The 24492-nt window shown below is 48.1% G+C and overlaps 1 long non-coding RNA gene and 3 other non-coding genes across 4 annotated transcripts; 2 read left to right on the top strand and 2 right to left on the bottom strand.

The window, feature by feature from the left end:
• The first annotated feature begins 676 nt into the window (after window positions 1-676).
• Window positions 677-19288, top strand: LOC122478568. The gene is made up of 3 exons (XR_006296096.1): window positions 677-688; window positions 2603-2604; window positions 18625-19288. It is a non-coding gene; the product is annotated as an uncharacterized LOC122478568 (long non-coding RNA).
• Window positions 5962-6033, bottom strand: TRNAE-UUC. Its single transcript has one exon. It is a non-coding gene; the product is annotated as a tRNA-Glu (tRNA).
• TRNAV-CAC lies at window positions 11357-11429 on the top strand. Its single transcript has one exon. It is a non-coding gene; the product is annotated as a tRNA-Val (tRNA).
• LOC122478571 lies at window positions 18604-18767 on the bottom strand. The gene has a single exon (XR_006296097.1). It is a non-coding gene; the product is annotated as a U1 spliceosomal RNA (small nuclear RNA).
• Window positions 19289-24492: the final 5204 nt, after the last annotated feature.

A 24492-nucleotide genomic window follows, 5' to 3' on the forward strand; every position in this document is an offset into this window, starting at 1 on the left:
AATAACTTACGTTGGTGGGCGGGGCGGCAGTCAGACCTGATGTCTGCCCCCACCCCACCGCTGGGGCCACAGTCAGACTGGTGTATGCCTTTTCTTCCCCTCTCCTGGGGCGGGATTCACTGTGGGGTGGCATAGCCCGTCTGGGCTACTTGCACACTGCCAGGCTTGTGGTGCTGGGGATCTGGCGTATTAGCTGGGGTGGATCGGCAAGATGCACAGGCGTAGGAGGGGCAGGCTCAGCTCACTTTTCCTTCGGAGATCCGCTTTGGGAGGGGCCCTGCGGCACTGGGAGGGAGTCAGACCCACCTCTGGAGGGATGGATCCGCAGAAGCACGGCATTGGGTGTTTGTGTGGTGCAAGGAAGTTTCCTGACAGGAACTGGTTCCCTTTGGGATTTGGGCTGGGGGATGGGCGAGGGAGATGGCACTGGCGAGCGCCTTTGTTCCCCGACAAGCTGAGCTCTGTCATCAGGGGCTCAACAACTCTCCCTCCCACTGTCGTTGTCCTCCAGCCCTCCCACTCTCCGAGCAGAGCTGTTAACTTATAACCTTCCAGATGTTAAGTCCTGCTTGCTGTCAGAACACACTCCATCCAGCCCCTCCGCTTTTGCAGGCTGCCCCTCCGCCCCAGCTCCCTCCCACCAGTCCGTGTAGTGTGCACCGCCTCTCCGCCCCTCCTACCCTCTTCCGTGGGCCTCTCGTCCTCGCTTGGCTCCAGAGAATCCGTTCTGCTAGTCTTCTGGTGGTTTTCTGGGTTATTTAGGCAGGTGTTGGTGGAATCTAAGTGATCAGCAGGACACAGTGAGCCCAGCGTCCTCCTATGCTGCCATCTTCCTCTCTCAAGATTTGTGCTTTTTTGGCTGACACTCGGTACCCCAGTTTTTGTAGAAGATTTAAGAGTCCCTTGGTGGTGCTCAGGCATTCTGAACGAGAGGGGGGGCCGTCAGCAAGATATCATCAACATACTGCAACAGAGTTACCTGCAGTTTGGAGATTCGAAATGGTTCTAAATTCTGGTGCAAGGCTTCATTAAAAAGAGTAGGAGAATTTTTGAATCCCTAGGGGAGTCGCGTCCAGGTGAGCTGTCTGGCTTTTCCCTCTTCAGGATCCGTCCATTCAAATGCAAACAGTGGCTGGCTTTGTGGGGTCAGTGGGATGGCAAAGAAGGCATCTTTTAAGTCCAGAACTGTATAATACACCTGAGAAGGGGGAAGCAAACTAAGGAGAATATAAGGGTTGGGTACAGTGGGATGAATGTCCATTACCCTGGCGTTTACTGCTCTCAGGTCCTGAACTGGCCGGAAATCGGATGAGTTAGGCTTCCGGACAGGAAGAATCGGAGTGTTCCACGGCGATTTGCATGGGATCAAAATGCCCGAGTCGCACAAACTCTTGATGTGAACGGCGATTCCCCCGCCTAGCCTCCCGGGACATAGGATATTGTTTCAGTCTTACTGGAAGTACGGACGCCTTAATTTCCACTATTATCGGAGCTTGATGAATCACCAGCCCAGGTGGATTGGTCTCAGCCCATACCTGGGGGAAGTCTGCCTGGAGGCTTTTAAGGAGGGGATCGACTGTATGGACACTTTCATTGGGCACTGGAGTGAGCAGGCCCTCTTCCCCAAGTGGCACAGTCACCATGACTGTTGTTGGGCCATCCTGGCCGACTTTAACATGTATACCCCCTTTAGTGAATCTCAAAGAAGCCGTTAGTTTATGCAGTAGGTCCCTACCTAGTAATCCAGGGTAGGGGCATTCAGGCATGATTAAGAAAGAATGCTTAACAGTCTTACAGCCCATAATGGACCACTTTTTGTTCAGTGGTCCATTTACAAGTTGGAGACCCAGTCGCTCCCTGTACCAAGGTTGCTCCTCACCAGGTGGGGCCAGGATCTTGTTTTAGAACGGAAAAGGTTGCTCCAGTATCTGCCAAGAAAGTCTTAGGCTGGCCCCCTATATTAACAGTAACCAACGGCTCAGAAGGGACCACCGAGCTGCGGCCCTGTCAGTGGGAATCAACTTCCATGATAGATGCCTGGGGTGACTGAGTTTTGCACTGGGCTAAGTTGGGCAATCTTTTTTCCAATGTCCCTCTTGCTTGCAATACACACATTGGTTTTTTCCTCGTGGTGCTCTAACCTTTTGTCTTTTTTTTCTTGTCCAGACCGAAATTCTCCAGTCGCTTTGGGTCCCCTTCCCTTGCAGGCATCCAGGACAGCTGCTACCACCCTCGTCATCTTTTTTGTTTGTCTTTCTTTCTGAGAGTCCCTGTTGATAAAGACTTTTGGGGCAATTTCAACTAGTTTAGATAAATTTTTTCCTTCAACCCCATCTAATCTTTTGTAATTTCTTTCGAATGTCTGAGGCTGCCTATGAGACAAAGGCCAGGTTTAATGCCCGTCTAGTTTTAGGTGCCTCAGGGTCTACAGGGGTAAAGGTACGGTACGCCTCCATGAGCCTCTCTAAGAAGGCTGAGGGGCTCTCCTCAATTCCTTGAACTACTTTAGTTACCTTAGACATGTTTGTGGCCTGGTGGGAGGCCGCTTGGAGACCTCCCGGTAGAGTCTGGCGAAATAGGGTCAATGATCGCCTACCGTGAGGAGTGTTTGGGTCCCAATCTTCAGGGCGTGAGGAAGGAAAGACTTCCTTGAGTAAGGCGGGATCCTCAGTGGGTTGCCTGTTTGGCCCCATCACCAGTTTCCGGGCCTCGTGACGGATCTTATCCCATTCCTCAGTAGTGAAGAGAACCTGCAAGAGCTGCTGGCAGTCATCCCAAGTTGGCTGATGGGTCACAAATATAGTTTCAAGGAGAGAAGTTAATGCTTGGGGTTCTTCTGAGAACGGGGGCTTTTGAAGCTTCCAATTATAAAGGTCACTAGTGGAAAAGGGTACATAAGTCATAAAGGGTCGGACATCACCCTGCAGGGGTGGCCCTGGGCCGAAGGGGTAGGGCAGCGGGAGGGGGATGGAAGGAGGTTCCTGACCCGGTGTGAGACGGGCTCAGGGGAGTATCTCAACTTAGGCTTGCCTCCTGGTCTGAAGCATCCTGACCCGTATTCTCCGGGCGAGAACTATAGGGCAGCAGGGGGTAAGTTTCTTCTTCCTCCTCCAGTGCAGACTGTAGAGGGGACAGTCGCTTAGTCCCATCAAGACTCGGACTTTGAGCTTCAAGTGGATGGCCAGTGAGCGGCAAAGCCTGTACCTTAGGGAGGCGAGAGGGAAGGAATGGTTTTAGCCAATCTGGAGGGTTTTCGATGAGGGTTCTCCATGCCTCAATATATGGGACTTGGTCTTCGTGCCTGGAATAGACAATAGCATGAACCTTATATATCAAAGTCAGGTCAAAGGACCTCTGCGGAGGCCATTCGACCTGAAAGCTGGTCCATTCTACCTCACAGAGAATTCAAAGGACCAGCTTCTTGGCGTGGAAGCTGAAAACGGAGGCAGCTCTCCTATAGTCCTGGAAATGGGTTAGTATGAGACTCAGAGGGGTGGGGGTACTCTGATTTTGACCCATGACAAAGATAGGCAAAACTGACAAGGACGCACAGTCAACAGGAAGAAAACAAGACACAAAGAGAACACAAGTTCGAGATCTCTAGGCCAGTAGGCCATGGCAGCCACCTGAAAATATGATCGTTTTTGACAAAAAAAAAATCAACCCAAATGGGGTCCACCGGCATCCTGGTAGGAGCCCTGACTCTGCGTCTATAGCTGGTCCGGCAGACCCTCTTGAGTCATTCAAATGGCACACCCCAAGAATTCCTTACCTCTCCCAATCCCAAGCCTCCTCCCAGGGGTCAGCGGAGCAATCCGAGGAAAGGGCCCTGTTTCAGACCTTTAACTTTCCTGGCCAATGCACCAAATGTTGCATCCACACGACTCTTGGAACAGAATGCTATGGGCACCAGGGACAGTCACAGCAAAGTTTATTGCAACGAGAGGCAAGGCCAACCGATCGGGACCAACAGTCTTGATCAGAGTGCGGTCCCGAACAGCCAGCGTATAGTTTTTATAGCCCCAACCACATTGTCTTAGCATATGGGAACAACATAAAGGAACAAGTTCTAGGATGTGGGTGTTTATTCTAGACATTCTGTCATTAAGGCGTAACCGGTTGACCTTCTCGACCCTGCATCTGGCGCCACTTCTTCCCGTATCTCTTAATCCCTGGAGCAATCAAGTGTTACAGAAGCAGAAAAAAGTGGTTAAGCTACAGTCGAACCCTAAACTACAATTTAACCCTTACAACGTGGGGCTTGAACTCACACACCACAGACCACGAGATCATGCCCTGAGCCAAAGTCTGACCCTTAACTAAGCCACCCCGGTGCCTCCTAAAATCACCTCTTTGTTGGGGCGCCTGGGTGGTGCAGTCGGTTAAGCGTCCGACTTCAGCCAGGTCACGATCTTGCGGTCCGTGAGTTCGAGCCCCGCGTCAGGCTCTGGGCTGATGGCTCGGAGCCTGGAGCCTGTTTCCGATTCTGTGTCTCCCTCTCTCTCTGCCCCTCCCCCGTTCATGCTCTGTCTCTCTCTGTCCCAAAAAAAAAAAAAAAAAAAAAAAAAAAAAAGTTGGAAAAGGAAAAAAAAAAATCACCTCTTTGCACCAAAGAGGTTCTCAAGAATCCGACCACCATTCCAAAACCTCACCAGGATTTCTGTTTCTCTCTCTTGAGATTCATTAAATTTTTGTCATTCCATTATGCAGTTAAATCCATCCAGTGATTGTTTTTTGAGAACTTTTTCCAATTTCAGAGTTTACATTTGGTCCTTCATTTACTATTTCTATTTCCTGGTAATATTTTCTAACTTTTTATTTATTAAGATTATATTTTCCTTTACAATCTTGAGATAGTTATTTATAATTGTGACTTACTATTTCTTGCCTCCTGTTTTCAACATTTGGGTGATCTCTAGGTCAGTCTCCTATGATTGTCTTTTCTTGAGTATGGGTAGAGTAGTAACAGTGTCATTCATTAGAGTATTTGGGGTTGTATTGTGGATATCATGAATGGTACACTAGAGATTCTAGATTGTTACGTATTAGAAAAGCACTGAATTTATATAAAAGCAGGCCTGGTTCATATCAAACTGTAGATTCTCTCCCTTGCAATGGATGACAGATGAAATTTCAGTCGTCACTTTAGTTGAACTACTTGGAGTCTGCCTGACATACATTATGCAGGAGTCAGCCAGAAACGTGGGCAGAATTTTTTACACACAACTTAGAACTTCTCTTCAGTGGCTTCCCCCCTCCCCCCCCGCCCCCCCCCCCACCCTGGGATTCCACCCCACCTCTTGATTTTTCAAGTGCTATGCTTACCCAAACATTGTCCTCTGCTCCTTTAATCCAGTAAGACAGTTTGGTTTTGTGCTGGAATTTAGCTGATCCAAGTAGGGCAGACCAAGGTGTGCTCTTGGCCAAAACTTTGCAAAATGGAAAAGTCACCATGTACAGTTCTTTGTGTCTACCCGCTTTTGTTCAGTCTCCCCAGCACCTTCAGATAATCTTTTAGAAACATACTTTGTCCCCAGTTTACAGATACTATCTGCAAGAGTTACTCTGAAAAAAGTAAGCAGCCATTACCAGAAGCTTAACTCATTCTGTCAGAAATGGCAGCTTAGCATATTGGGTTTGAATCTCTGCATGGCTGTCTAAGCTTGGGCAAGCTGCTTAAATGACCTCTAAAGTCACTCCTGCCCCAAGTGTGCAAAGGAGATATGACAAAAACCAGGGTGTATAGAGGAAGATAAATTAGGGGGCACATGTAAGAGGAGCTGAGTGGGTACAGTCACACCTTTGGGAAGGGACCAGAGTAGACCACCACGATTTTTCTTCCTTCATCATTCAATTTCAGAGACACCAGATCCTTCTGGCATTTCAGCTTTGTGGTAAGCCACCACACACCTTTGCACCCAAAGAATGGTCTTGTGTGTGGAGGCTTTTGATGAAAACACATTCCCTGACCGGGAATCGAACCCGGACCGTGGTGGTGAAAGCGCCAAATCCTAACCACTAGACCACCAGGGAATTGGTTGCTGACCTCTTTTTCCTGCCCTCTGATGATAGCTCTATTGGAATGCTACTCTACTTGTTTTCAGTCTCCCTATCCTTCCTTCCTTCCAGGGATGGACCTTTTAGGTCCTACCCTCCAAATTTTCCTAAAAGGCAAGCCCACAGGCTACGCATGGGGTGCCCTGTCCCCCAAGTAATGGCCGCCTAGGCAGCCAGGTGACCAAGTCACAGGGAATTTGTGCCTCTAAGACTACAAGTTCAGAACTGACCTGGAGATGCGCCTTTTCCTAGAGACATTCGTGAGAGATCAGATTGCTGTGAGGGGGCTGCATGGGAGGCTCCCAAGGTGAGGAGGGGCTAAGCACTGAGACCTGGGATCAATGACAACAGGATGGTGAGGTTTTAGGGTGTTGGGGGGGTCCAGAGCTGAAGACCAAAAAAGAATTCTTGAAGACGTCTTTGGTGCAAAAAGTGATTTTATTAAAGCATGGGACAACCCGTGGGCAGAAAGAGCTGTGCTGCGTTGATTGGTTTTATACTATGAGAATGATTGGTTTTATACTATGGAGTTAGGGAAGGTAGAGTCAAAAGGGAGGCCTCCAGAGGGATTTTGCTGTGTGATAAAGAGGACTCCGGAGATACCTGATACCCGAGGCCTTGCTATTGTCCAGCTAAGGTGGTTTTTCCCTCTAGCAAAGTATTAGCATTAAGACAGTGGGGAGTTCCTGGGAAACATTTTACTCTGCTGGCCTCAAGTATCAGTCAATGGGCTGCAGGTTATAAGGAGACTTAGTTTCCTGCCATTTCCTTCTGCCTTTGTTCCCCATATCACTGTGGAGAGGCGATGTTGGGGCTCCAGGAAACCGAGTCTCTAGGTTTCTAGACATTAGGCTATTGATAAGACCGCCTTTTTCTTGTAATTTACTGAGATATTTGTAAATGGATGGAGACCCAAGTCCTGTATGACTGTGATCTCTATCAGCTGGCCATTTGTTTTCTTTCCTTTCCTTTGTCCTGGGGCAGCCAGGAGTGCCTGAGGAATGTCACACACATCCCATGGGATGTGCTAGCGTGCTAGCTTATATTTTGCCCTCAGACTGCCTGAGGCTCCCTTGTCAGAGATCTCTTTTAAGCAAGGCCCTGATCAGAACTCGGATTGTCACCCCCCTCCCCCCAAAACATTTTGAGACTTACATTGTTTCCATCTCAGTTGGAATCCTTTGTTTCCAGGCTTCCAATGCTCAGAACAAAAAACCTTAAGAGAGTTCTTTTTGACTCCAACGTAGTGCTCAACCCCCACATCTAGTTAGTCAGGAATTTGTGTTTTCCACATCTAATTAATTAGTCAGGAATTAATTCATCAAGTATGGATGTTGATCTACACGTTCCTCCTCTTTCTTGATTTCTGAATAGGTCAAACAATGCTCTTGATAAAAGTGGGGAGATCGATTTAAACAAGCGATCCTTGGCTCACTCAAGGTCTTAGGTTCCAGACAGTCTCAGGATGGTTGGGTGATGTGATCTGATGCTTGGGTCGAGAGCGAACAGTCAAGAAAGAATTCTTCAGACATTGTCAGTGCAAAAAGGTGGTTTTATTAAAACATGGGGACAGGACCTATGGGCAGAAAGAGCTGCATTGAGATTGTGAGGAGTGACTGATTATATAGAGTTTTCTATCCTATGGAGATGAAGGTGATATTAGAGCTCCAGGAAATTGAGTGTATAAGGTTCCTGGAGGTCTGGCGATTATTAACGTTGTGCTTTTCTTGTAAACCATTAAGATGATGGGAAAAAAAAAACCCTGACCTTGACAGGGAAAAATTATGTTATAAGACGGCCAACTGTAAAGGGCAAATGTAGCTAGCCTCCTGTAGCCCAAGAGTAAACTCTGACCTATGTAAGCTTAGAAGGACCCCAGCGTATGAGATGCTGAACCAGTGTTTGTTTTGGGCTTTCATAGAAGTGCTGCTCCTGTTCCCTAAATATTAGTTCTGCTTAAAACCACATTTGCTAAGTTAATGGGAGATAAAACTCCCTCTTAACTGCTTGTTTGAGCTTCTGTAAACCTGCTTGGCGTAACCACCCTTCCCCATTCTCGGGCACCGCATTCTGTTCGAACTAGATAGAAAACTAATATTATAAACAATATGATTCAGCATTCAACTAGCTAGAGTCAACAAGTTATATTGTAAGGGTTAAATTGTAGTGTAGGGCTAATGCTTAGCTTGAAAAATAACAGCTTTGTGTTGACACTGAAGGTTAAGAGATAACAGCCTTGCTTTGCTCTGGTAAACTACGCCTCATACCCTTGTAAATTAGGCTTCACCAGTTAAGGAAACAAAAGTTCAAAGAAAAGAGCATCAGAGGCAGGGTCAAGGAGATCCACTGGTTGCAACTTAGAGGCAGAAAGTCTAAAGTAAACACCTCATTAGGCAACTGTTTCTAACTCATCTGGAACCTGTTTCTTTGTTCTGTTCCCAGGTGATGATAAAACGATGTGATCGGTTATAAAAACTCTGTACCCCGGCTGTTCGGGGCAGCACTCTTATCAAGAGTGTTGGTCCTGATCGGTCGGCCTTGCCTCTCATTGTAATAAACTTTGTTGTGACTGTCACTGGTGCCCGTAGCATTCTGTTTCAGGAGTCGTGTGGATGCAATATTTTAAAATTCTTCAGGACTGTGTGATTGGTGCCCGCCTTATATTTTAAAGACCTACAACATTGTGTGATTGGTGCCCGCCCTTTCAAACTGCCACCCTTTGCAACCCGACTGGTCAATACAGCCTTTATAAGACATTCCCAAAGCTTGTTTGGGGCCAGACTTTTGGGACCTGTTGTATTTCCCTGTCTGGCCCGGCCACAATAAACTTGTTTTGATCCTGTTTTCGCTGTCCAGAGTTCATAAGCGATCGCGACCTACAACACTGACAGGACTGATAGGGAATTCCAGTCCCTGCCCCGAAGACTCTCCTTCCGGGATCTTCTTCCTGCCCCACTTGCCGCATGCCAAATTGCCACCAACGCGGAAGTAGCAGGCTATAGATTGCCCCCATGCTTATGCTCGGGGCTCAGATCTTTGGAGAGACCGTCTCCCCTGAGCCCACTGATGTAAATAAATCTCCAATCCTCCAAGATCTCCTGGCTCTGTAACAAAGACAGTGACACACTGATGGAGTTTCATATCCTGCATGACTGCGATCTTTTGATCTTTAGGGGTTGACCATTGTCTTTTCTTTGTTCCTGGGCAGATATTAGTGCTTGAGGAATGGGGGTGGGGTATGTAGGGTGTCACTTTGCCTTTCCCCTCAGCTTGCCTTTTGTTATCTCATCGGTGGAGGTGATGAGATTTTGGGTGATAGTGGGATTCGTGGGGTCCGGAGCTGATGGCCAAGAAAGAATTCTTGAAGCCGTCTTTGATGCAACAAGGTGAATTTATTGAAGCACGGGGACAACAGCCATGGGCAGAAAGAGCTGCCCAGGGACCATGAGGCCAAGAGGAGAGACTGGTTATATACTATGGGGTTGGAGGAGGTAAAGTCCAGGGGAAGTTTCCAGTGAGATTTTCATAAGCTAAAGACTCACAGGATAGTGGAGGCCTGGCTATTGTCAAGCTAGGGTTGTTTTCCCTCTAGCAAAGTATTAGCATTAAGACAGCAGGGGGTTCCTAGAGAAACTTACTCTGTTGGCCTCAAGTATTTGTCAATGGGCTGCAGGGTTTAAGGAAACAGTTCTATCTGCCATTTCCTTCTGCCTTTGTTTCCCCCCATCTCTATGCAGCGGTGATGGAGACCTAGGTCCTGCCGGACTATGATCTCTATCAGTTAACCATTGGATTTCCCCCTTTCCTTTGTTCTTGGGCAGCCAGGAGTGCCCAAGAGTATCACACATGTCCTACATGGGGGGAAGGAGGAGGAGATGTTTTCAGGCTGTCAGTTTGCCTTTTGCTCCCTCATCAGGGGTGGCTTGTCTTTGGCTCTGCCCCCAACTTCACCCTCTTACTGGCCTGTGTCCTGTGTGCACCTCCTCTCCTGTAGCAGAGTCAGGAGCCCCACACGTTCCTGTTCAACCTGCAGGGAAGCGAGAGGTTCCTTGGCGGAGTTTGGAAGGACCCGGAGAGGTGCGAGTGTGCATGGAGTGGGCTTGTGGTTTCCTCACTGACTGCAGCCATTCACACTCCTGTAGAGGAAATGGCACCCGCTCCCTCTCTTCTGTCTTGATGGGGCCCCCCAATCCCACAAAACAGAAAAATGATGAATCTTCTCTAACTGGGCGGAGAAAGAGGAAGATAGATCAAGGAGGGAAAGAAAGGGAATAATGGCATTAAATTTCCTGATCTAAAGCTACCATAAATTCTGCCTCCTCTAGGAGCTGGCCATCCAGTCACTGATGAGAATGATATGGTCCATTCCTGTTCTGGTCTCCAGTTTGGGCCAAAGTTGAAAAAGGCCAACCACCTCGGTGGGGTGTCTAATAAAGCCATTAGATCAAATTACTCAGTAGAATTTTTGTTCTTTAACAGAAGCAAACCTGAAAACGTTTCAGACATTACTTTTCTCCGAAAACTATCCCTGCCTCTGCTGAAATTCACACTGTAAGACCTGGTCAGTACGAAACTAAAGACGCAAAAAAAAAAAAAAAAAAAGGTTGGGGTGTTGCAAAAGTTGAAATAAAACTAGCCCTAAAAAAGAATCTAAGACCTATGAGGAGAAATCCTGTGATCACAAAATATGCACGGAGCGTCCCTGGGTCCTCCACCTTCTGGCAAATCCTGAAACTCTTGTGGTTTATATTTGGCCTGGTCGCCTAAGTGTATTTACTACAGGCCAGAAAACATGATTTGGTCTATATTGGATATTTGACATTTTCAAACAGACAAATGCCCTAAGATGTCAACCTATGTTACCGAACCTGCTAAAAGACGAAAGTGTGATTTAAATATTGAACTAAATGAGCCGGGTAGAATAAGCGACGGCGGCAGGAATCGGAAGGACCCCACTGCCAGGAGGGTCCCCGCGCGTCGCAGAGCCAAAGTGTTGGCGGAGGAAGAGCGCGCACCCGACTTCTGCCCTGGGGCCCCTCGTACTGCAGGAGGACACTGCGTTCGTTGCGGTTCCCAAGGCCAGGCTGCTGAGGGCGCCAGGGTCCCGTCCTGGGGGGAGGCGGGAGTGGGGAGGCACGGGGTCCTTTGCCAGGGCCGCTTGCGGGGCGCGGGCTCCTCGCTCGCAGGGTCGTGGCTGTTTCCAGGGCCTTGGCCGGTTCAAGCGAAGTCGGCGAGCCCGATAGTTGGGGCCGAAATGCCGCTTTTGGGGGTTAGAGCCGGAGACCAGGCCGCCTGCCTCGTTTCCGTAGTGTAGTGGTTATCACGTTCGCCTCACACGCAAAAGGTCCCCGGTTCGAAACCGGGCGGAAACAGCTTCCTTTTACCACTACCCCCCCCCCCAACCCCCCCATCAATTGTCCTTTAAAACGCAAAAAGAACGAGGGCCGGAGTCCCACCGCCACCTGAAAGCCTTCTCAGCACTCGACCACCAGGCCTGGCCGCTGTGTGTCTGCTCCCAGTCACCTTGGAGAGCGGGCCACACCCACTTAGTCACTCCAACAAGGGCACGCAGGACGAGGCCCACTTCAGGTTACTTCTACTTCCACGCATCCGCTGGCCTGCTCATCTGGCGCCTCCGTCTGCCCCACGGGCTCACAGCGACCGTGGCTCTGAAAAGCAGCACGTTCTTCCCTGGGCGGCACGCTTGCGCAACAGGTGTATTTATTTGCCTGACAGAACGCAAAGAACACAAACCAGCTGCACCTGGGACCCGAGCCAAAGACGCGTAGGTGAGGAGTTTCAGGCTCCACCTAATGAGCCCATGGGGACACCAAAGGAGCCCGTCCCCGTGCCCTCATCAGGACAGCTCTGGAGCTACTTCGGAAGTCGCCAAGTAGAGGGACTCCGCCCCCCCCCCCCCCCCCCCCCCCCGCTGAGAGTCCGCACCTTACCCATCAGCAAACGAGGCTCAGAAAGAGAGCACGGCCTTGGCTCTGCAACACACACGGCTCCAGCTGGACTAGAGTGTGGCACAGGCCAGTCACCTTGTGGTCAGGGCCCAAGGGGTCGCTGAGGCTGGAAGAGGTGGTGAGCAGCAGGGCAAGGGCTGGGAGCCTTGTGCGGCTGCGCCGCTGGGAATCGCCTCCGCTTGTGCTCTGTCCGCCTGGGAAATGTCACCTTGACTTTCAGGGTTTTCACCTGCAGGGGCCGAAGCAGGGATCCTGTGTGGGTGGATTCCCCCGGGATCGGATCGGTGGGATGGGATTTGGATTTTTCACCGCTACTGCTCAGGGTCGATTCCAATCCAGGAGACTTTGTGGCGCTGTCTCCATACTTAGGATTTGCCTTTTCATCCCCCAAAGTCTGGTGTGCACCCAGGGACGCTTGCAGAAGTGGCTGTGCACTGAGCCCCTAAAATACGGGAGGTCAGGAGTCCGGGTCCTTGTAATGGCCAGGCTGGGAGAGGAGAGCTGGGATGAGAAGCCAGGCCAGCGGCTCCCTTCCATTCACCTCAGAAACCCAAGGTCTCACTTCAAGCGTTTTCCTCTAAAGAGAACCTGGGACTTGACTTTGTCACTCCTTTCAAACAAACAAACTTTGAAACATACCAAAACACTTGCCAGAATGGTCACATCCTATATCCCTCACCCAGGTGCACCAGTTAACATTTCCCCACATTTGCTTTCCCATTCTCGCTCCACATTTACAGACAGGACTTGTGCAGTCATCTCCAGATGATTGTTTGGTCCGCGGTTGCTCCTTTGCCTTGGGCAGTGTCGCGCAGAACCAGCCTCTGCAGGACCTTTCCTCCAGGGCCAGGGGAGGGCTTTGTCCTCTGGAGGAGAGCCCTCCTGTTCCTTCAGGAAGCAGACACCTGTTCCCTTCAGGCTGTAGAGAAGCTTCAGGCAGGCAGGCGGTTCTTCGGCTCTCCTGGAGAGGGCAGGCCAGGCGTGCCCTGTGCTTGTAGGAACACGTCCAGGTTGTCGTGCCCCCAGCACCGGCTGCCCTCCGGACTCCTCCTGGTGGCTTTGGTGGGCAGTGGATCTAGGGTGAGCCTGAGCTCTAGAACCCGCCACCCGGGGAGAGACCCTTCAGGGAAGTGCAGCTGCTGCCCCCTGGATCCTCCTGCCCTCCAGGCTCTCCTGCCCTGCAGGGATCTTCAAGGGTCCTGGCCCAACAGAAGGTGGGAGGATGAGGGGGAGCGGGTGGGAAAATCTTCAAGGGGAAGGGGAAGTTTTCAAGAGCTTTCCAGGATTGTCTGCCTTGGCACTGTCAGGTAGGTGGCTGCCCTGTGATAATGGTGCTTGGTCTCATCTCGTCCTGTCCTTGAGCTTGTCCTGGCTCCACTCTGAGTCCAAGCAGACACAGGCAACCTGATTTGTGGTGTGTCTTCAGTTGAGCCCCTTCCCCAAGTGGGGTAGTGACTGAGCTTCTATTTCCAGGACCCAAGGGGGGCGTGCAAGGACGCTATTGATGGGGTTTTGTCCCCCTCACCCTTTTCTTTCTCTGCCTCCGCCCTTCCTTCCTTCTCTTTCTTTTCTTTCTTTTTTTTTAAACATCAAGAGTCCCGTGCTCTACGGATTGAGCCAGCCAGGCACCCCTCCTACTTCCTTTCTTGCTGAATCTGTAACCCGGGAAAACAGACAAACAAAAAGCCCTGTTTAGATGTAGATAAATTGCTCTCCGTGCACTCAGGTACAAGGGGAAAACATCAAGTGGATAGCAAGGATGAATCTCGAATACGTTTAAACACTTTAAAGGATTTTAATAATTTACATATAATGGCATAGAACATGTTTCTATCATGTCATATTTCTAAAGAGGACTTTTTGTGTGCATCCGACTGGTTTAATAGTTGTGGCCTAAAAACTGTTTTATGTTGTCTTCCAGGTTTTCTAATAATATAGAAAATATTGGTAGATATATTCTAGTTTATACAGGTCTTGGATTTATTTTCTCTTCAAATTCCTGGTGACACTTAGCCACCTAAATTTCCTATATTGGTTTTACTGGCCCAATAAGCGCACTTCAATTCCAATAGTATTTAAGGAGTTTATACAATATGAAATTATGTGTTTCAGTACATTAAAGAGATCCTATAAGATTTGTAAATGGAGAGTAAGTCTTAGAAGTCTGGAACTCATAGTGACTTAATTATTCTTACAATATTTTGGGGTAGGGGCGCCTGGGTGGCGCAGTCGGTTAAGCATCCGACTTCAGCCAGGTCACGATCTCGCAGTCCGTGAGTTCGAGCCCCACGTCAGGCTCTGGGCTGATGGCTCAGAGACTGGAGCCTGTTTCCGATTCTGTGTCTCCCTCTCTCTCTGCCCCTCCCCCGTTTATGCTCTGTCTCAAAAATAAATAAACGTTGAAAAAAAATTAAAAAACAAAACAAAACAATATTTTGGGGTAAAAGTTTTTAGGTATTTTATATTTTTATATTCCACATGCATTTCTCCATTATGTGTCGAGTCAATTTGCAATTTTAAGACCTACTGTTATCTTTACTTTCTTCCAATGATATTAAATTGAGTTAATTAATGTATCATTTTAGCCTAGAGCATTTCTAATTAAGAGCAAAAGAAAAAAACACTTTTTTAAAATAAAATTCCTTTAATATTTATTCATTTTTGAGAGAGAGACACAGTGCTTGTAGGTGAGGGGCAGAGAGAAAGGGAGACACAGATCTGGAGCAGGCTCCTGGCTCTGAGCTGTCATCACAGAGCCTGACGCTGGGCTCACTCAGAACCGCAAGATCATGACCCGAATGAAGACAGACACTTAACTGACTGAGCCACCCAGGCACCCCAAGAACAAAACACTTTTAATATAATGCTGCTGCACAGCTGCACATACTTAGACATCATATAGCGTAGCCGTGGGCAAGAGGTTAGGAGGAGGTGTGGGGATCTTGAGGGGATATTGGTAGGCACAGTCAACCATTGAATCCTTTCAACAGGCCCACTTCATATCACTGTCCTCATTTTCCATGTAAGAAAACTGAGATCCGGAAAGATTAAGCAACCTGTCCAGTCACTCAGCCAGTGAGTGGGATTGGAAAGCAGGAATTTGGACTGAAGACATCCTGGCTCCAGAAGATAGGCTGAGAACCACAATGTTTATACTCCTCCTCCTTTTAAAAACCGCTAAAAATGCTGGACAAGAAATTTAAGTCTATATAAATTCTTTTGAAAAAACACCTAGGAGGAACCATGCAACACGCATCAAACTATCCGAACATCCTTATGACCCCACTGCCTCCCGCAAACCCTTCTTATGCCCACAAGTGCTCCCTCAAACTCTCCAACTTAAACACACTTCCTGCCAGAACCAGGTTTTCCCTCCCTCCCCTTTATGTTTTCCTCTCACCTACCCCACACCTCTTTCATATCTATTCTGTTCTTTCACTTCCAGGACACTCATTTTTTAAGTTTAAAACTATGAAAAATAGGGGCGCCTGGCTGGCTTAGTCCATAGAGCATGCGACTCTTGGTCTCAGGGTCTTGAGATCAAGCCCCACCTCGGGCATCAAACAAACAAACAAACAGAAGAAGATAAGCATTTATCCTTATGCCACCACCTGGAATTAACTACTTCTAACATCTTTACATGTTTTTCTTCAAATCTATTTTTAAGTTGTTCTACATTTTTTGCAAAAGCTATACATGGTAAAATTACACAAATGGTAAAATGCAAATGATGTACAAAATACGTATATGTAAAATTTTGAAACAGCTTAAAATAAAAAATAATTTTGTATGCATTAGGTAATTACTAATGGAGTCATATTTGATAAATCTATAGGGAGGATATATTTACAAATATTCTTGTGTAAAAAACTGAGCTCTTATACAGCCTATTTTTATTTGAAAGTATTGAGTTTAATAGGGCATGAATTTCACAGAAGAAAAAGATACAAAACAAATATGGAGGGATTGTTCACTACATGAGTGATAGTTTTCTAAGAGAACTTTCCAAGGCTAATACTAATTAATTGCACTTGAGACACTAAAATTGGAATGATTTGTTTTTAAAACCAAAAGTCTTAAGGTGTAATTTGTAAATAATACAATGGATCCATTTCAAGTTTGATGAGTTTTGACAAGTTGGATGCACCCAGGCAACCACTACCCTGTTCAAGAGCAAAGAACATTTCTATTGCTCCAAAATGTCTTCTTGTGCCCGTTTGCAGCCAATCCCCCACACCACCTCCTGTCCCAGGCAACCAATGATCTAGTTTTGTCACTATGGCTTAGCTTTGCCTGTTCTAGACACTGACATGGATGGAACCACAGAGTATGTGTGGGAGGCTGGGCCCCGGTGCCAGGCTGAGACCGGGTCGAGCAACGGTTCCCTGTTGACTCAGCCAACCCGGTGGTTCCCCCTCCCATTCCCCCACTTTCAAGGGCATACGAAAGCCTTGTCAAGGCTGAGAAAGTTAATTCCTGAAGCCTGTGGTCTGCGGGTGTTGGCAGTAATGTTACCTCCCCTTTTTCTACCCCGAGTCAAATAGAAACAAACATGGGAACTGTGTTTTGCTAGCAATCTATCAACAAGGTCTTGTGACCCGTTCAGAAAGTTCACAAGGTACACAGAACTAAATGTTTTGGCTGGCAGTGATCATGTGAAACCTGTTTATTCTTAGAATGACCTGATCCATAAGAGTCTTATAAAAGATTGTGTACAGCAACAATAAAGCCGTCACTTGGGCCATCAGCCCATGGGACCCTCCTGTTCCCAAACTGTCTTCTCTTCTCTCCTTTTTTCTTACATTCCCCTACCCTCAGGACCCTGATCTCGGTGTTTGTTGCGCCGGTCGCAACAAGTATGTATTCTTTTTATCACTCAGCATGCTGTTTTTGAGGTTCATCTTCTACTTTCAGTGTCCTCAATACTCGAGACGCATTCCAGTGTACTTTTTTAGTCTTCTTTGGACCTGCCCTTGTTTGTATACAACCCCTTCCCCAACTCTACTCCCTACCTCCAACTCAACTCCTGCTCCTAGTCTCTCCAGTGGTCTCAGCAGCTTCTGAATGCTGTTCCTGAGGTAGCCACCAGGGAGGCTTGATGGTTCTTCCCGCCATGGCCCTGCCGTTTGTTTTTGGTCAAGTAGTTTCTATTTGCCAGGACAACTGTGGATCAGAAGTGAGCAAGTTAAGAAGACATCCTGGGAATTGGCAAAATGTGCACGACCGTCAACACTGGACCTGGTTGGTTTTCTTATAAACCGGAGTTGGATATACCACCACAACTGCATTTTCAGACAGGGAACATCTAAAATTACTTGAGAGCTAAAAAAAAAAAAAAAAGTTACTTACAATTCTTGCTGCCCTCTTATTAAGGAAGCTTCCTAATTTGCCACACTACTGAAGAGTGTCAGGTGCAAACTGGAGGCTGAGAGAGAGCTCGTGTTTTCGTGTCTATAAAAGGTATCAAGAAAGAGCCTGAGAGAAGAGATGGAAGGAAGGGAAAACCAAAGCCAGGAATAGAAAAAGCTGCTTTGGGGTGGGAAGGATGAGTGGGTGGTGTCTTTGGAACTGGCTAGTAACGGCTTTAAGGCGTAAAAAAGCAAGACAGACACCAAACAGGCAAACTAACGCTTAAAAAATGAAGTCTTAGGCAAGGTTAGGTATTTAAAGAGTAGGACGCAGCAAGGCCGCCTAGTTGCAGCCTCTCACAAGAGGAGAAAGTGGTCACCTTTGACTCCCAAGACTCTCTAGTGTAGGTTTCTGGTTGGATCACAATGCTTCCGGCCAAGATTCAGGTCTGACTGCGGTTCAGATTTGCAGGGAATATAACACGTGTAAACTTCAGAGCTGCTTCCTCGCGTAGCCTAAACATGTTACGAACGGAAACGAATCTGGACCACGGTACAGGCAGTTTCTCCCTAGCTTTCAGAAGTGTGTGCACCATGGCCTTGGCCTACCCAGCACGAACCACCCACAAAGAGTTCCTTTAAGCCTGTACACTAAAGAAAGCACCTACGGGGGCGCCTGGGTGGCGCAGTCGGTTAAGCGTCCGACTTCAGCCAGGTCACGATCTCGCTGTCCGTGAGTTCGAGCCCCGCGTCGGGCTCTGGGCTGATGGCTCAGAGCCTGGAGCCTGTTTCCGATTCTGTGTCTCCCTCTCTCCCTCTGCCCCTCCCCCGTTCATGCACTGTCTCTCTCTGTCCCAAAAATAAATAAACGTTGAAAAAAAAAATTAAAAAAAAAAAAAAAAGAAAGCACCTACGAAAAAACACACCCGTTCATGCAAACTGCATGCACTACGGTGCCCTCACACGTGTTATATAGTCATAACAACCACACCTTTGGCCTAAATATACACGCAGGAGCATAGAACTTCCAAGCCCCAAAACACCAATACAGAACCCACCAATACCGAAACCCACAAGATGAAACGAAGGCAAAACTCAGAAAGGTAAAAAGCTCTCAAAGGACCGGAACGATGCATAGAAACCGAATAAAACAAAACCTGGTTAGCTAAACCAAGACACCACCACGCAGAACAGCACGTTCTCTTTCTGTCTTTGCTACCACGAAAAACCAGGGGAAAGCGCGAACGCAGTCCCCCACTACCACAAATTATGCAGTCGAGTTTCCCACATTTGGGGAAATCGCAGGGGTCAGCACATCCCGAGTGCAATGGATAAGCCTCACCCTGGGAAAACCACCTGCCTGATCATGGTATCTCCCCTGCCAGGTAAGTATGACTTCCGCCCCCTCCGCCCCACTACACCCGCTCACGCCTGACACTCTCTACACACGGTCACTTCCGTCCACACAACCCCGAGCCTCCCTAAGACTTTGCCACACGCAGCACACGCACTTGCAACCAACAGTCCTGGAATGGCTCCCACAGCACGCGAGATCATACGCTATTTAAGCCGTAGTTACCCAAACAGCAGCCCCTGCGCTCCCCTATTTACATAGCACACGCCCCATCCGTGACGTCACGGGAACGCGCCTTCCCTCCAGCCCATGCCTCGCCCTTGCCCCCTCCTCAATATAGCCAGCCAACCCTCAGGAGGGTGAAATTGGCTTGTCCCTCTTTTCCTCCAAGTGCCCGCCTGCTGGGGCAGAGGGTGTGAGTTTTGAACCTCCAGCCGGCGGGGAACCTGTCTGGGAGGCTGCTGGCGCCTGTGTACCTTTCTTTAAATAAGGCCTTTTGCAGCGCCTGAGTGGCTCAGTCCCCTTAGGGTCTGACTCTTGGTTTGGGTTCTCTCGCTTCGTCTCTCTCTGCCCCTCCCCTACTCACAAGCGCACATGTGTGCGCGCGCGCGCTCTCTCGCGCGCGCTCTCTCTCTCTCTCTCTCTCTCTCTCTAAGTAAATAAACGTTAAAAAAAATTACCTTTCAATGTGTAGAGCGCAACATTTAGGACTACAAAGGAAAGGGTTCCTTTCAAGTTCGGTGAGTTACCTCTGCGATGCATTTCAAAAAATTTTTGAAGCTATCCGGTATCGAAAGAAACTGAATTTATGAAACTAGACACAACAGCCAGGTGACTGCAAACCAACCCTTCTGTTTTTACCCCTATTGGTGTTCCAGGCTGGAAACCCAGCTTCAAGGCTATGTGAACATTAAAAGTAGATTCTATTCTGTTGCTCAAATCACAGAACATTTACTGAAAAGTTCTCCTCTGGAAACGGTAAAGCAAGGGCTCTGTGGCCACTGAGGCCACTGAAGGACATGGCAACAGGGATTAGGTGACAGTGTCGCAACTGAATGTGAATCAAGTTTGACCCAGACCCCATTCCCTGAATCCTGGCAGCCAGACGCACTGTCCAGGTGCGAGTGAAGAAATACTTTCCGGAGAATCTGACCAGCCTTGTAACAGAAACACCATGTCCGACTCCATATTGCTTCTATTTCCCTTGCTGCTGCATCTCACAGCTTAGAATGATCTGCTTGCTTAGCTCTACACTGGGCATGTGACAGCTAAGATTTGCAAAATCTGCTTTGCACCTGAAATCTACCTCACCTGAGGAGACGAGGAAGTAGGTACAGAAAGGACTATGCTCTGTTTAAGATGTACAGGATCGACATGACCAGATTCCTGTACACAGAGATCAACTGACCAAGGACAAAAAACCTACACGGCCTCCCTCAGATGTCTGCAGATGTCAGCCACCTTTTGACTCCAGCCCCCTCCCACTTCCCCCTTTTGCCAACATAAAAGAAACTTGGATTTCATGCCAAGAGGAGATGGTTCTTTGGGAGAATAGTCCACCATTTCCTCGGTTTGCTGGATTTCTGAATAAAGTCGCTTTCTTTGTCCCCACGTCTTGCCTCTCCATTTGCCTGTCACACAGGGAGCAGGAGGAGCTTGGACTCGCTAACAGCCTGAGAGGAAAGACGTGGCATCAGCCTGTAAGGGATTGCCTGGAGAGATTTGGCTTTAGATACTGCAGTCGGGGAAACAAACTTCAGTATAAAACCGAGGGCAACTCCCAAAGACGGCAAGGAGAACTGTGGATTTACAGCCAAAGGAAAGAGTGAGGGAGTCAGTGACTGGAAAATTGCCACAAGGAACTTGTTTAGATATCAAGGATGGGGGGATTCTTGCTGGGACTGGGCTTGGAAGGCTGAGGACTAGGACTAACTGAGGGCCCCAGGAGCCTGACTTAAGTTAGTCAACAAGGGAGTCCTTGCCAACCCTGCAGTGACGCTCCTGTTAAAAAGCAAAAGCCAAGCAAGAAGAGCAAAGGCTTATTTATTCAGGGCTTGCGTTTTTGCAGAGACTGAACTGAAAGGAAGGCAGAGGAGCGGGAGAACTTTACAGGAGAAAAATGGGAAGGCTTCAGGTGTGCCCTGATTGGAGGCCGTTGGCATGGGTAAGCTGTAGGCAGGTATTAACCTTAAAAAGAAAAGTTATTTTCCCAGCAAAAATGGGCTTATTTGGGAACAGCAGAGAAATGCAATCCAGGACATTCATGCTATGGCAGAGCCACAGGCAAGCTGAATAAACAAAGGAGGGGAATATCACTAGATGGAGGAGAAGGAGGCAGTTGAGAGAGGCTGTTTTGAAGTAAAGTCCATCGGAGAAAAGCAAGAGTTCAGGGTGATGACTGTTTCTCATTGGCTCCCTCCACTGGGGGGGGGGGGGAAGGGGGGGGAGGGGGGTGGTCGTCAATTTCTTGTAGGAGATGCAGTATACATTCTTCTTCCTATTGGGGCCTGTCATTGATGACTCTTTCCCGTTGAGAATTCTTCTGTTGGGGTCTACAATTGGCAATTCTTCCTGTAATTCATGTTGAGTGGTATAGCTCCCCCTTCTGGCCTCCCAACTCCATTCTAGTGAGGTTTCCCTTTCTTAATTTTCACACTGGCTGACTAGAATTTAGAGGTATCCTGTGAGGTTGGTGGGGGTGCATACCTGGCTTTCTCTGGCCGGTCCTAAGTTGGAAGCAGGAACAAACACGAGGGAAATTATCAATTACCAAGTCCTGGCATTGTGGATGGGTATACTGGCATGCTCAGACTGTTCTAACAGAACACCACAGACTGCCTTAAACAACAGCAATTTATTTCTCACAGTTCTGGAGGGTGGGAAGTCCAAGATCCAGGTGCCATTAGGGTAGGTTTCGAATCCGGCCAAATATGCTACCCCCAAATAGGCCACTTGGGCTTAAGGATTATTTTCAACGAAGGGCATGCTTGAAAAACAGATGCAAGAGTGCTCTGACCTCCTTTCCTCTTCCTAAGAGCAGAAGATAAAATTGCCATGGGAAAGATGCCCTCCCTATACCAGGAGGAGAGAAAGGTTCTTGTCACCAGATTTAGGAAGTCGAGGCTGAGAGAAATCTATACAAACAGACCTGGTTAAAAAAACCCTCATCTGTGTCTTTTGCCTCCTCGTATATTTTGGTTCCTTTTCGTAATTACTACTCTTTGCCGCACCTAGTACATGACCACTTAGGTCTAAGTACTTTTTGGATCTTTCTTCTTCCTTGAAAGCTCCCATGTGCATGGGAAGGATTTCTATGTTCTTCTCCTGCTAATCTGTTTTATGTCAACTTAATGCTGAGGTCCAGCCTGAGACCTTAAGAGGGTAGGGCAAAGAGTTTAGCCTCCCCTACAGCTTCCTTCTGAGGCCTCTTGTCATGGCTTATAGGCAGCCCCCTCTTGCCATGTGCTCACAGGACCTCTGCTAAGAAGAGGGGGAGGGGAGGGTGTTGAGGAAAACATATCTTGAGTTTTCACTGTCCCAGAGGTGTTAATCCAGGTGTAGCAGGTGGTGCTGGCCACAGCACAGACACCTCTTTGCTCCGCTAAAAAATAATCAAGAGCTATTTTATTATCAAGAACGATTTTGGGGGTGGCTGGGTGGCTCAGTGCCTCAGTCGGTTGAGCCTCCCACTTCGGCTCAGGTCATGACCTTGTGGTCCGTGGGTTCGAGCCCCGCGTCTGGCTCTGTGCTGACAGCTCGGAGCCTGGAGCCTGCTTCAGATTCTGGCTCTCTCCCTCTCTCTGTCCCTCCCCCACTCACGCTCTGTCTCTCTCAAAAATAAATAAACATTAATTTTTTTTTTTTTTTTTAAAGAACAACTTTGGCCAGAGAGTCTAAGGATCTTTGCTGGGCAATTACTGCTTTAGCAGATTCTGCAATAACTTTAAGAATTAAGAAGTTCCTGATCATAGATAGCCTAATTTATTTTTATCCCTTGTCAGGGAGCAGGGATCTGCCAGTAAGAGTGAATCCTGACTCATGAAAGCCTCCTGGTAGGTCCTCTGTAACTCACAATGTAAACAGGGATTCGGCCAATGAGATGGCTCGTTTTGCTTGTGACAAGCTAGGGGCAGAATGAGATTTTGTCCTAGACTTAAATAAAAGGTTGTTCTAAGTTCCAGAGGTTCCCTCCCCCCCCACCCCCCCCCCCCCCGTTAGCAATGGTCTGGGGGATAAAGATGAAGGTGTTATCTTTCCAGGCCAATGCCAGAGTAAAGGAAAGGAAAGGAGAAAGGGTTTCACGTTTAATTCAAGTATGAAATCTTGATCTGTTGTCTTGGGTGGGAGCAGTCTACCTCAAAGGCAACTGCTTCTTTTCATCACTTTGATTTAAAAGTCTCTAGCATCTATCTACACAGGCCCAGGTATCAGGTGGAACGTTTTTTAGCTGTGTGATGTGTACCCAAGGGTCCATGCTTCCCAGTTTTGTGGCAGTATTTGTGGTCAGGAGCACTTGGTTAGATCCCTCCGAATGAGGCTCACGGGCTGTCTTCCTCTGATGACATTTCCAGAATACCCAGTCACCGGGCTACACAGACTGTGACCAACAGAATCTTTTAAATTGGGATCTGGGAAGTCTTCTTTAACCTACTGATGATAGATGTGTCTGAGCAGAAGACACTACAGACTTACAGCAGCTGGTAATCCTAGCATGAGGTGACAAGGGAACAACATAAGGTTACACACTGACAGAACTCTGAGAAGTCTGCAAGGTTTTTGTTAAGGTGTGTATTTTTCCAGTGATATGGAGATTGTGGGGGGTGCACGGCAAGTGGAAAACACACTTTCTTTCTTCCTTTCTTTTTTAAATTTTTTAAGTTTATTTATTTATTTGGAGAGAGAGAGTGAGCAAGCATGAGCGGGGGAGGGGCAGAGGGCGAGGGGGAGAGAGAATCCCAAGCAGGCTCCACACTGTCAGTGCAGAGCCCCATGCAGGGCTCGAACTCACCAACCGTGAGATCATGACCTAAGCCTAAATCAAGAGTCTAGACGCTTAATCCACTGAGCCGCCCAGGCCCCCCGGAAACACACTTTGTAACAGCCTTTTTTCTTACTGTGGGGGCATCAGCCCATCTGGAGAACGGAACATACCAGGGCGAGAATATACTGATGACCTGTACTAGGTGGCAACTGGAGGAAGTCCAGCTGCAGGTGTTCAGAGGGTCCAGAGGGAGGTGTGAGGCCTTTAGAACAAAAATAGCTTTTCCAGGATTACAGACCTGACTGGTCAGACATTGCTGGTAGACTAATTTTGCAATTTTATCCAAGTCTCCCCACACTATGGTAGGTGAAGGAATACAAAAACCAAAATACAGGATTTGTCAGAGAGCCCGGAAGAACAAATTGGCCGTCTTGGTTTTCCACTGGCCCCAAATGTTCTCGTACTTCACAGCCCTTGTTCACTCAACCTTACTTTTCCTGATTCAGGAGCAGATTGCCTGGCATGGGATGGGACGTTAGGATGACAAAATCCTGGCAACGTGGGGCCATTCTTTGCGGAAGCAGAATGGGATTTCACCACCTGTGTCATCATCTTTATAGAGTCTGTTGCTATTGTCTTGCATTTTAGAAAGGCTCCATTTCCCTTGAGCGGCTCAGGTCATGTTCTCACAGATCGTGAGTTCGAGCCCCGTGTCAGCTCTGTGCTGACATCTCAGAGCCCGGGGCCTGCTTCACATTCCGTGTCTCCCTCTCTCTCTGCCCC

Source organism: Prionailurus bengalensis, unplaced genomic scaffold (genome assembly GCF_016509475.1).
Source record: "Prionailurus bengalensis isolate Pbe53 unplaced genomic scaffold, Fcat_Pben_1.1_paternal_pri Un_scaffold_98, whole genome shotgun sequence".
Lineage (NCBI taxonomy): Eukaryota > Metazoa > Chordata > Mammalia > Carnivora > Felidae > Prionailurus > Prionailurus bengalensis.